This window comes from Notothenia rossii, assembly GCF_949606895.1.
Source record: "Notothenia rossii genome assembly, contig: scaffold_642, whole genome shotgun sequence".
Taxonomy (NCBI): Eukaryota; Metazoa; Chordata; class Actinopteri; order Perciformes; family Nototheniidae; genus Notothenia; species Notothenia rossii.
The window spans coordinates 2,767-13,036 of NW_027640328.1; the positions used below are offsets into that span (position 1 = coordinate 2,767).

The window sequence follows — 10,270 nt, forward strand, 5'->3', positions numbered from 1 at the left end:
GGACTTTGCTAAGTTGAGCAAACATGTTTCACTTCACTGTATAGATTTTCAGCACATGTTCAACATACTATACGATTTTTTAAGATGTCGAAAATATTGAAAAAAAGACAGTATAAGTAGTATGTCCACATTTCGTTTTTACACATTTTCGACACACTGTACGATGTCGTATTTGGACGAGGAACATAATTATAAGAAAGCTTTCTGATAAGTTTGAATAATCAGAGCATGAACATTTTGCGATAAATAAAGAGAATATGTAGAACAGGAGAGCAAGTACAAAAAGCTCAGAAAAAACGTTTAAAAAAAACCCAGAGAAAAGGAAAGAGAGAGTGAGCTTTGTGTGAGGCAGCCCTAATCATTGCACGCACCACCGCTCCTCTAAAGACAGCTGGGAACACACACACACAGCAGAGGAACCCTGGAGCATGCAGAGTTTGTGTTGCTTCTGATTCGAGTCGCTACCCTCCAGTGCACACACACACACACACACACACACACACACACACACACACACACACACACACACACACACACACACACACACACACACACACACACACACACACACACACACACACACACACACACACACACACACACACACACCGTCCTTCCCCACAGACATCTCTGCTGTCAGAGAGGTCAAGGGTCACCAAGTCGAGCGTCAGGCAGGGTTAACGAGAGAGAAAGAGACATTTGGATTATTGGTATGACAATGATGTGATTTACCTGCTGGAGAAGCAACTTGGCGATGATCCACTCGCTCTCATTGGTTGAAGGTAAGTACATGCACTCAAGTACAAATAGCAATTAGCTTAGCTTAGCATAAGTGAACCATTGAAACAATTAAACCAGCGTATAAATGTCACATTTGGTACATCTCGTTTTATAGTGACAGTAGGGGATTTAAAAGTTAAAATGGCTTCCTTGACACATAGGCAAATCAAATTAAGTCACTTTCTTATAATACACACAATAAATGTTATTCCATTAAATGTCTGAAGTGAATGTTTTCAACTTAGAAACCACGTACAAGTCTCCAAGCTAATGCTAACACGAGCCTCCAAGCTAATGCTAACACGAGCCTCTGCTATACAAGTGGTTTAAACATGAAATAATAGTCTGGACAAAGTATTCATATGTGTTGCCGTTTTATTAGTATTTGACTTAAGTTTCATTCATAAGTGGTTTTAATACAACAGCGTATACAGTGCTTCTGTCTCAGCAAAGAGTTCTGCTTTTTACAAAATACAAAACAAAGTAAACGGCAACGCCTGCAGCGAGAGGAGTCTGGACAAAGAGCAAAGGTCATGTACTAATACAACGAGGAAGTGAGTTTGAATGGACATTCTGCAAACCGTAAAGGATCAAATGAGACAACGAATACTTAATTGATATCGCAGAAAGCGTCCAGACTCCAAACGCCACAGTGTTGGCGCTTCATTGGCAGGAAAATAACCCAAAATACAGCAAAGGCACATTCAATAACGACGGCCCGTTCCCTTTCTAACACCTAGAAGTGATACACAGCGTAGGATGGATGGAAAACACACACACACACGTGAACTCAAACACACATGACGCGTGGTCGCTCAGTAAATCAAACATGGCAACATATTGTAAGGAAGAGGAAGACTTAAATTCCCATCTGACACACACACACTGTACGTTTGAATCCCTTTATAAAGCGCGCGCGAACACACACACACACACACACACACACACACACACACACACACACACACACACACACACACACACACACACACACACACACACACACACACACACACACACACACACACACACACACACACACACACACACACACACACACACACACACACACACACACACACACACACACACACACACACACACACACACACCTGTAGTTTCCAATGCTGTTATTGCACCCAAGTTGAAGGGAAAACAAGCAACAAAAAGACCCATATAAGTTAATAAAAATAATCTAATGTAATATGTGCTGAGCTCCAACTAAACAAACCTACACACACACACACACTGCTTGTTTTACAGAAGACATAAATGTGTGTGTGTGTGTGTGTGTGCTTGGCGTTACAAGTACAATGGTTCCTATACAACATTAGTTTATTTGTCAATTTTGGGGGGCGAACTTCTCTTTAAGACCCAGTTATACATTTAGAGTAGAAAAAACGCTCTGGCAACACCTGATCAAGTTTGACTGGAAGCTGAGGAATGGGTTGCCATGTTTGGACAACATCCCCTCTTTTAAACCCCCACTTTGTTTACAATCGTGAAGAAGAGGGAACAAGGTTGCCAGGTCTGAGCATTGTCGCCCATTCAAGTGTTTGCAGGTTGTATATATCGAGGGGAAAGGGTTGCCATGTTGCGTTAATATCCCCCTTTATTAGACAACACTGAAGGAACATTCTAGTTTTTTTTTACAGACCTCATCTTGATCTCAGTGCTTTTCTGGCTGCTTCCTCTCTGATGTACATTCAATATGTTGTGCCACAGTGAGAAAAGAGCAACGTGGAAGACATGAAAGGAGAATATAAAGAGGGGGAGGACACACTGCTTACATTTTAGGAATTGGAAGCTTGTGGTAAAAAGAAAAAACCTCTGGAAATGGGACTTCTTCCAAAAAGAAAGGCTACCAAGCTGCACACCTAGAAATATGTCAAATGCAACAAGTAGATTGAGAGTTTTAATAACTACTTTTATCGCTAGTTTCAATAACCACATCGTTTCAACAACATATGCCACTTTAACGTTGACTTTTGTGGGAACAAGATCTAATATGATAAGTAATTTGGTAATAAGATAACTGAAGACGTCTTTCCTTACTCGTCTCCAATCAATAGACTACTCAGTTTGGATTAAGGGCAGTAAGTAACCTATAACATGGCTAAGTTAGGGGCTGATGAAGTGAAACACCAGCTGTGAAAATACTTATTGTATCCCCAGAAGTTGTGTCTGTTATCCAGGAAGAGGCGTGTTCAATGAACCGCCACGAAGTCGTTTGTTCAGTGGAGTTTGGCGAAGTTAAGGTGCATGGATCAGCAGACGCTTGCGAAAACAGAACGATGAAGGCAGGATGGTTGAAAACAGCCAATCAGGACGGGGGCTTCAGGCCTGCGGGCCAATCAGACGGCTCGCTTCAGGCCTGTTGCTGGGCGATGAGGTTACGCAGCTGTTTGATTATGGTGTCGATGAGTTTCTGTCGGTCTCGGTCCGTCTTCCTGAACTGAGCGAAGACGTTGTTCTTCCTGCTCGTCTCCCTCATCCTGGAGACGGAGAAGAAAAGAGAAATGAAAGAGAATAACAAACAAAGAATGGTGCGTTTAAGTATTTAACACTGGATGCTGTAAGTAGACCAATATGCAAACACACACACAAGTGCTAAATCGTACGAGCATGCTCAGTAGAGACACACACCCTGCTACTGTCACCTGTCTGTCATAAGACTGTGTGTGTGTGTGTGTGTGTGTGTGTGTGTGTGTGTGTGTGTGTGTGTGTGTGTGTGTGTGTGTGTGTGTGTGTGTGTGTGTGTGTGTGTGTGTGTGTGTGTGTGTGTGTGTGTGTGTGTGTGTGTGTGTGTGTGTGTGTCACTATCTCAGACCCTGATGTGGGTGTTGTTGAAGTGATAACATCGGTATCATCAGGACAAGAGTCTATGTTGCATGTGTAATAAGGATGTGCGTGTGTTAACCTGGGTTAATCCCTCGCTTTCTTGTATGTACACGCTTTAGTATCTGGGTATCTGTACACATGCCTTAATCACACACACACACACACACACACACACACACACACACACACACACACACACACACACACACACACACACACACACACACACACACACACACACACACACACACACACACACACACACACACACACACACACACACACACACAATATGATACTCACGGCTTAAGTAACCTGCCACAACATGATGGAGAGGACAGATAGGAAGCAGAGAGCAGTTGATTGGAGGAAAGACGGATGGAGAACTCAAACTCAAATAAAGATGATTATCAGTATCGACAAATCCTTTTTCGGTTGAAATGAAGGTTGAGCATTTTTTATCTGCAATATAAGTGACTGCGCCCAATATGTGTATATATTACAATCCTAAATTAAACCTCACCTTGACTTTGAACTAATGTTGTGTTTATCTGTTGTGATGTTTAACCTATACTGTAGATATGACTACAAATAGCTTTAATAATAAAATGTGTCATTATTGTAAGTTAACATTGCCCCTTAGATTCTATAAAATGTGTGCGATGGCTTTAAAAGTGAGCAAATATTCAAATTCCAGTTATATTTAGATTACAAACAAGAGAGATTTGTTGGCAATTGAAAATGATGATGAATTAATAATCTGATTAACTGACTAAACCCTTTCTAATGGATTAAAAGAAGGTATTGAGGAACAGAAGGACAGATGTAAACAGTAGATGTGTGTGTGTGTGAAGCAGTAGGTGTGTGTGTGAGAAGCAGTAGATGTATCTGTGAGTGAAGCCGTAGATGTGTGTGTGACGGCCCGTCCACACAGCGGCATGCGTTGAAAGCTTCACCATCCACTTTGAATGGAGTGACGTCACTTTTCGCCGAACTGCATTGTGGGAAGCGACGCGGAACTTTGCTGGCGTGGTTCGCTGCAAAAGTTGAGCAATGTTCAACTTTTGAAGCCTCGGCAGAAGCGTCAGCCAATCGAATCATATGCCAGTACAAGCTCTAGCCAATCAAACTGCTGCTTGTGTGTCAGGGGCGGGAGATTCATGTGATTGGTTGTTGGTCGAGTTTCAGACACGCCCGCCGGCAAGCTTCAACGCACGCCGCTGTGTGGACGGGCCGTGAGTGAACCAGTAGATGTATTTGTGAGTGAAGCAGTAGGTCAGTTGGGGGGGGGGGGGGGGGGGTGTGTGTGTGTGTGTGTGTGTGTGTGTGTGTGTGTGTGTGTGTGTGTGTGTGTGTGTGTGTGTGTGTGTGTGTGTGTGTGTGTGTGTGTGTGTGTGTGTGTGTGTGTGTGTGTGTGTGTGTGTGTGTGTGTGTGTGTGTGTGTGTGTGTGTGTGTGTGTGTGTGTGTGTGTGTGTCTCACTTCTCCAGCAGGGTCAGAGCAGTGTGTGGATTCACTCTCAGGTATTTACAGCTGGGTTTCCCGTAGTCAGCCAGGTAGGAGCTCCAGTCCCACTGAGTGAACAGCTCCAGCAACTAGAGAGAGAGAGAGAGAGAGATTCATGTTGAGCATTGAGAATATAAACAACAACACACACACACACACACACTAGTACTAGTGCACACTGTACCCAAATATCCGAATATTCGTTCCTTGGAGTACTATTCGGGTTTCAATTTCGTTATTCGGATATTCGTTGTGTTAGTTTTTTCCCCGTTTTTTTTTTCAAATTGAATTTATTGAAATCTCCAATATTAACGTAAGCGCTTGTGCCTCTTCGGGGGGTACTAACACTTCACCATAAACGTTATCGTTTACTTTCTCCGTCTTTATATGTAGATATGACTTTTCTCCGTTAATCTTCGTCGCGTTGTTTCCATAGCAACAACAACTTCCTGTCAACAGCGCTACCTCTCCTTCAAAATAAAAGCATGTCCATAAAGAGACATACAACTGCTACGAAAGTAAAAAAACACAATGCAATATCCTTTTACATTTCAAAGAACACAAATTGGGTTACATTAACAAATAACTATAAAACAAAATACTGTAGGATACAAAAATGAATGCCGTGAATACACCAAAATACACGCGTTGAAGCGTGTATTCCGCTCCCTCCGCCTTGGGTATCCTTTTGTTGAACGGTCTGTTTAAAATGAATCGAAGCATCAAACTAAAAAAGCTTTTGAAAATAACCGAATATTTTGATTAAGGTCAAAATATAATATTTGTAAATCTGACTCTGAAAGAGTCAGTGCCTCACCAGCCATGAAGCTCACCTTACGTCACTGCTATATATATATATATATATATACATATAGGACTGTCTCCCTGTGTCTAACACCATCAGAGATACTGATAATAAAGTTGACTTTGACTACTAACTTTTCACTACTTCATTTGATGCAATTCCAGATGAAACAGGATGTGAAGAGAGATTTTAAACTGTTACAAAATCCATCGTTAGTAAGAGAGATTTTAAGGCTGTTAGATTTGATGATTGGCTAGTTTTTATGATGATGTCACCAGTCAGGAAGTGAAAGTGTCTGTCATTATGTTGTTCTTCACTTTGCAAATAAAAGCTAAAAACTTCAAATTTGTTGGCTAATTTTTGATTTCATTACTAGCTCAAATATCTCACAGCAAACCATGGTGCAAAGGTGATATTAATATAAGATAATAAACAATTTAATGATCTTTAACGGGTACATTTTGAGATTTCTGACAAGGTTATAAAACCTGGAGCCAGCTGATCGTTAATATGTAAGATGGAGAGATGTATGCATTACATAAACATGTATGAAACGTTATCTTACAGAGAGATTACTTATTCATAAATACCAAGGTGTAAAAGGTCAGGTGTAAATGACAGGATACCTGACATATGGCACCACTAAAGCCAACATTACAAACGTATATTGAATTAAAATGAGAAGCTGGTGGACTAATCAGAGGTTGAACCTGATCAAAAAGCAGTTAAATAATGATTTATCCCCCTAAAAAAAGACAAAACCTTTTGCTAACCTTACGTATGTCATTAGCATTATCCTAGCATTCACTTATGGCGTGTTTCCACTGCAGGGCCTCGCACGGCTTAGTACGGTATAGTTAGGCCTTGGTAGACCAGGCTCACTTTATGTTGCGTTTCCATTACAGTTTAGTACCTAGGGCAGTAACTATAGTAACGCAGTGTAGGCGGAGCCGTGACGTCATCTTCAATGCTAACCACAGAAAACCAACATCAGCTAGCCGTTAGCTGCTAGCACTCAGAGCTCACAGCTCCTCATATCTGTTCAGAAACTAGACAGAAGTTAAACAAGTCCAAACCACATACTGTCTGTGTCATGGCGAATACAGTCGCTGGTTTATTTATGTCTGTAGGCCGTTGTGAGTGTGGACGGTCGGAGCATATATAACGTTAGCATAGCCAAGCTCCATTCAGAAAACACGCATTTTAAAAAGGTTTTTCGCCTGCCGTCTGTCTGCAGACTTGTCAAAGCATTAATTCATGGTTTTTACTATCCGGTATCAGTATGTTGTTACTTCGGCATCATTTTGAAACGTGTATTACAATTAAATCACGGTCAAACATTTTCATCTTGTTGTAGTTGTAGCCCCCTTGCCGTCACTAGTTTAGCATACTCAGCCCAGTTGTTGGCCCGGAAAGAACCTCGATTAAGGAGGGCCAGAAAAACTGTGAAGAAGCATCCGTTAGCCAAAACTACCCCTAGTGGAAACGCAACCAAAAACTGTCCGGGTTTGGCACGGCACGCTTAAACCGTGCTACGCGCTGCAGTGGAAATGCGCCATTAGAGTAATTGTTAAATACTCTAAAACCTATTTCTCTATGTTTTCACACACACACAAGTTCCTAAGTGAAGACCTGTCGCAGCACAATCCTGATGTTTGTGTGCTCTTCATAATAACACTTCTCTGCTTTCTAAGAAATGAACCGTATCGCTCCATTTTGGGAATTTCTTTTTTTTCCACCGGACACAAAAACATTGAGGTAAACAAACACGGAAAATGCCACAGAGCAAAGAAGAGAAGGAGGAGAAAGAATCCCACATCTCAAACTGTTGCATAACCTGCTGCTGCCTTGCTGAACTCTGTCTGACACACACACACACACACACACACACACACACACACACACACACACACACACACACACACACACACACACACACACACACACACACACACACACACACACACACACACACACACACACACACACACACACACACACACACACACACACACACACACACACACACACACACACACACACACACAGTCTCTCTACCTCTGTCTGTTACACACACACACACACATATATATATATATATATATATATATATATATATATATATTAGTGAGGAGCCCCAGTGAACTCTGGGTAACACCAAACACACACACACACACAGATCCAGAGAGAGAAACCATATGTGAGCGAGGGATGAGAGGAGAGGAGGGAGAGCAGAACCACATGTAGGGGAGAAAATGAGAGAGAGAGAGGGGAGACACAGATGGAGAGGAAGGGATAACAGAGAGAGAGAGATGGATAGATACGAGAGAGGGAACAGGAAGGAGAGGAATGATGAAGGAGAAAACCTCCAGGTTTGCTGTGAAACTTTGTTGTTATTTAGAAAAGCGTCTGTGTTTACTGACACTCAGAGATGCCTAACAGCGGGACATTTGACCAACAGGAAGCTCCATGTTCTCCACCATGAAAAAGTGCCTCAAAGTGATTCACGTCAGCCTTTAAAAGACCGGCAACTTCCATGTCCGCATGCATCTGCGTCACATCTTCTCTGTCCGGTTTGAGACGTTTGTACTGAAGTTGCCGTGGCACAGAAACAGAGGATAAGACCAACAGCAGCTCCACTATCCATCACTCTTTCTGAGCTTGACTCCTAAAGCATTGAACCTACTGACACGAGCCCTCATTCACACCAACGGTGTTCCAGGGCCGGTTCGGAGCTGGAGCTTGAAAAGCACCGGGTTTTTCTGTTCACACCGCAGCGGAGCAGCCGCTTAGCTCCGGAATCCGGTTTGTTTCAAGCACCTAAAAAATTGTCCGGCAAAAGCACCGCATACGTCACGCTGACCTCGAGGCGGGTGGCAGGGGGCGGGGGCGGGAATCAACTCCTGAACAACAACAAAAAAGGCCGGCGTTTCATCCAGTTTTGTACACAACGATGGAGAAACTTAACAAGCAGCAGAGGTCCACTGAAGAGACCCAGCTACCTACTGGGAATCTGGTCATCTGAAGAGGTACAGAGGAAGCTGGAGCACAATCGGCCATTGTTGTTGTCGTGTGTCAGCTGTGAGGGGTTTCCCGCGCGGTTTGGCTTTATGAAGCAGGCACGCAAACGGTTACGTCATGACGCAAACGATGACTCAGCACCAGTCGGGACTCTGGCAGTGTGAAAAGAGCCGGAGCTAAACCGAAGAACCGGTTCTGAACCTGAAAAGCTCTAGCACGGAGCTTGAACCGGAGTTGCGTTGGTGTGAAATGAGGTGTGAGTCTTGTTTTGAGTGAGGGCACATACGAGTAGACTCTCTGTTTGAATCACAAGTTTCCTCACCATTATATCGATTGAGCTAATATCAAAATGGCTGCTATAATTTCAAAATTCCTTTCAATACACTGTTCTCCGGTCAGTTTGAGACGATACCATATGCCCCCCTTTAAAGGTGGGGTAGGTAAAGTTTGAGAAACCGGCTCGAGATACACTTGTTATATTCCATGGAATGCTCTTAACATCCCGATAAGCAATGAATATCTGAAGTGCTTTGACAACAAATCCATTAAAAAAATCTCATCTGTGGAAGCCGTGGTACTGTAAAAAGCACGACCAATCATCTGAGCCGGCTAAAGTAACTGGATGGCCTACCTGCCTGTCAGCCTTCCATCTGTGCACAAACTTATCTCGTGCCCTCATTGGTCATGTTCGTGTGTGTTGGAGGAGGGGCTCTGTCAGGAAGTGGCAGATTTCTTCCGGCTGTGTATTTTCAAATTCTAGCGCACTCGAGCTGGTTTCTCCAAATATTACCTACCCCACCTTTAAATCTTACATGTATATCAAGCTGATATAAAAAAAAATACGAGTAGACTCTCTGTTTGAATCACAAGTTTCATCACCATTATATCGATTTGAGCTAATATCAAAATGGCTGCTATAATTTCAAATTCCTTTCAATTCACTGTTCTCCGGTCAGTTTAGAGACGATACCATACGCCCCCCTTTAAAGGTGGGGTAGGCAAGTTTGAGAGAACCGGCTCGAGATACACTTTTTGTTAAGGCTTACATGTATATCAAGTCAAAACAATAAAGTGACATTACGATTCAAACAGGTGCAAGTCGGCTTGGTAAACGATGACACACGCACAATTCGTGGATTAGATGTTTTAAATAAAGGCGTATCTTAACGATGGCTGATCACTGATTGGATACAACAAACCAGATTAACCACTGTACATTTTGTAATGGCTGAACTCTCACATCTAGATCCTTAATCTGGTTCAAAGATTCATATATTTGCAGTGTTTTACGTAAATACACTTTCCCTTTCTGTTGATA

At 42.5% G+C, this 10,270-nt stretch overlaps 1 long non-coding RNA gene across 1 annotated transcript; it reads right to left on the minus strand.

The window, feature by feature from the left end:
• Positions 1 to 1,137: 1,137 nt before the first annotated feature.
• Positions 1,138 to 7,880, minus strand: LOC307026793. Its single transcript, XR_013804454.1, has 2 exons — positions 5,103 to 7,880; positions 1,138 to 3,275 (listed from the first exon to the last, which is right to left on the minus strand). It is a non-coding gene; the product is annotated as an uncharacterized lncRNA (long non-coding RNA).
• Positions 7,881 to 10,270: the final 2,390 nt, after the last annotated feature.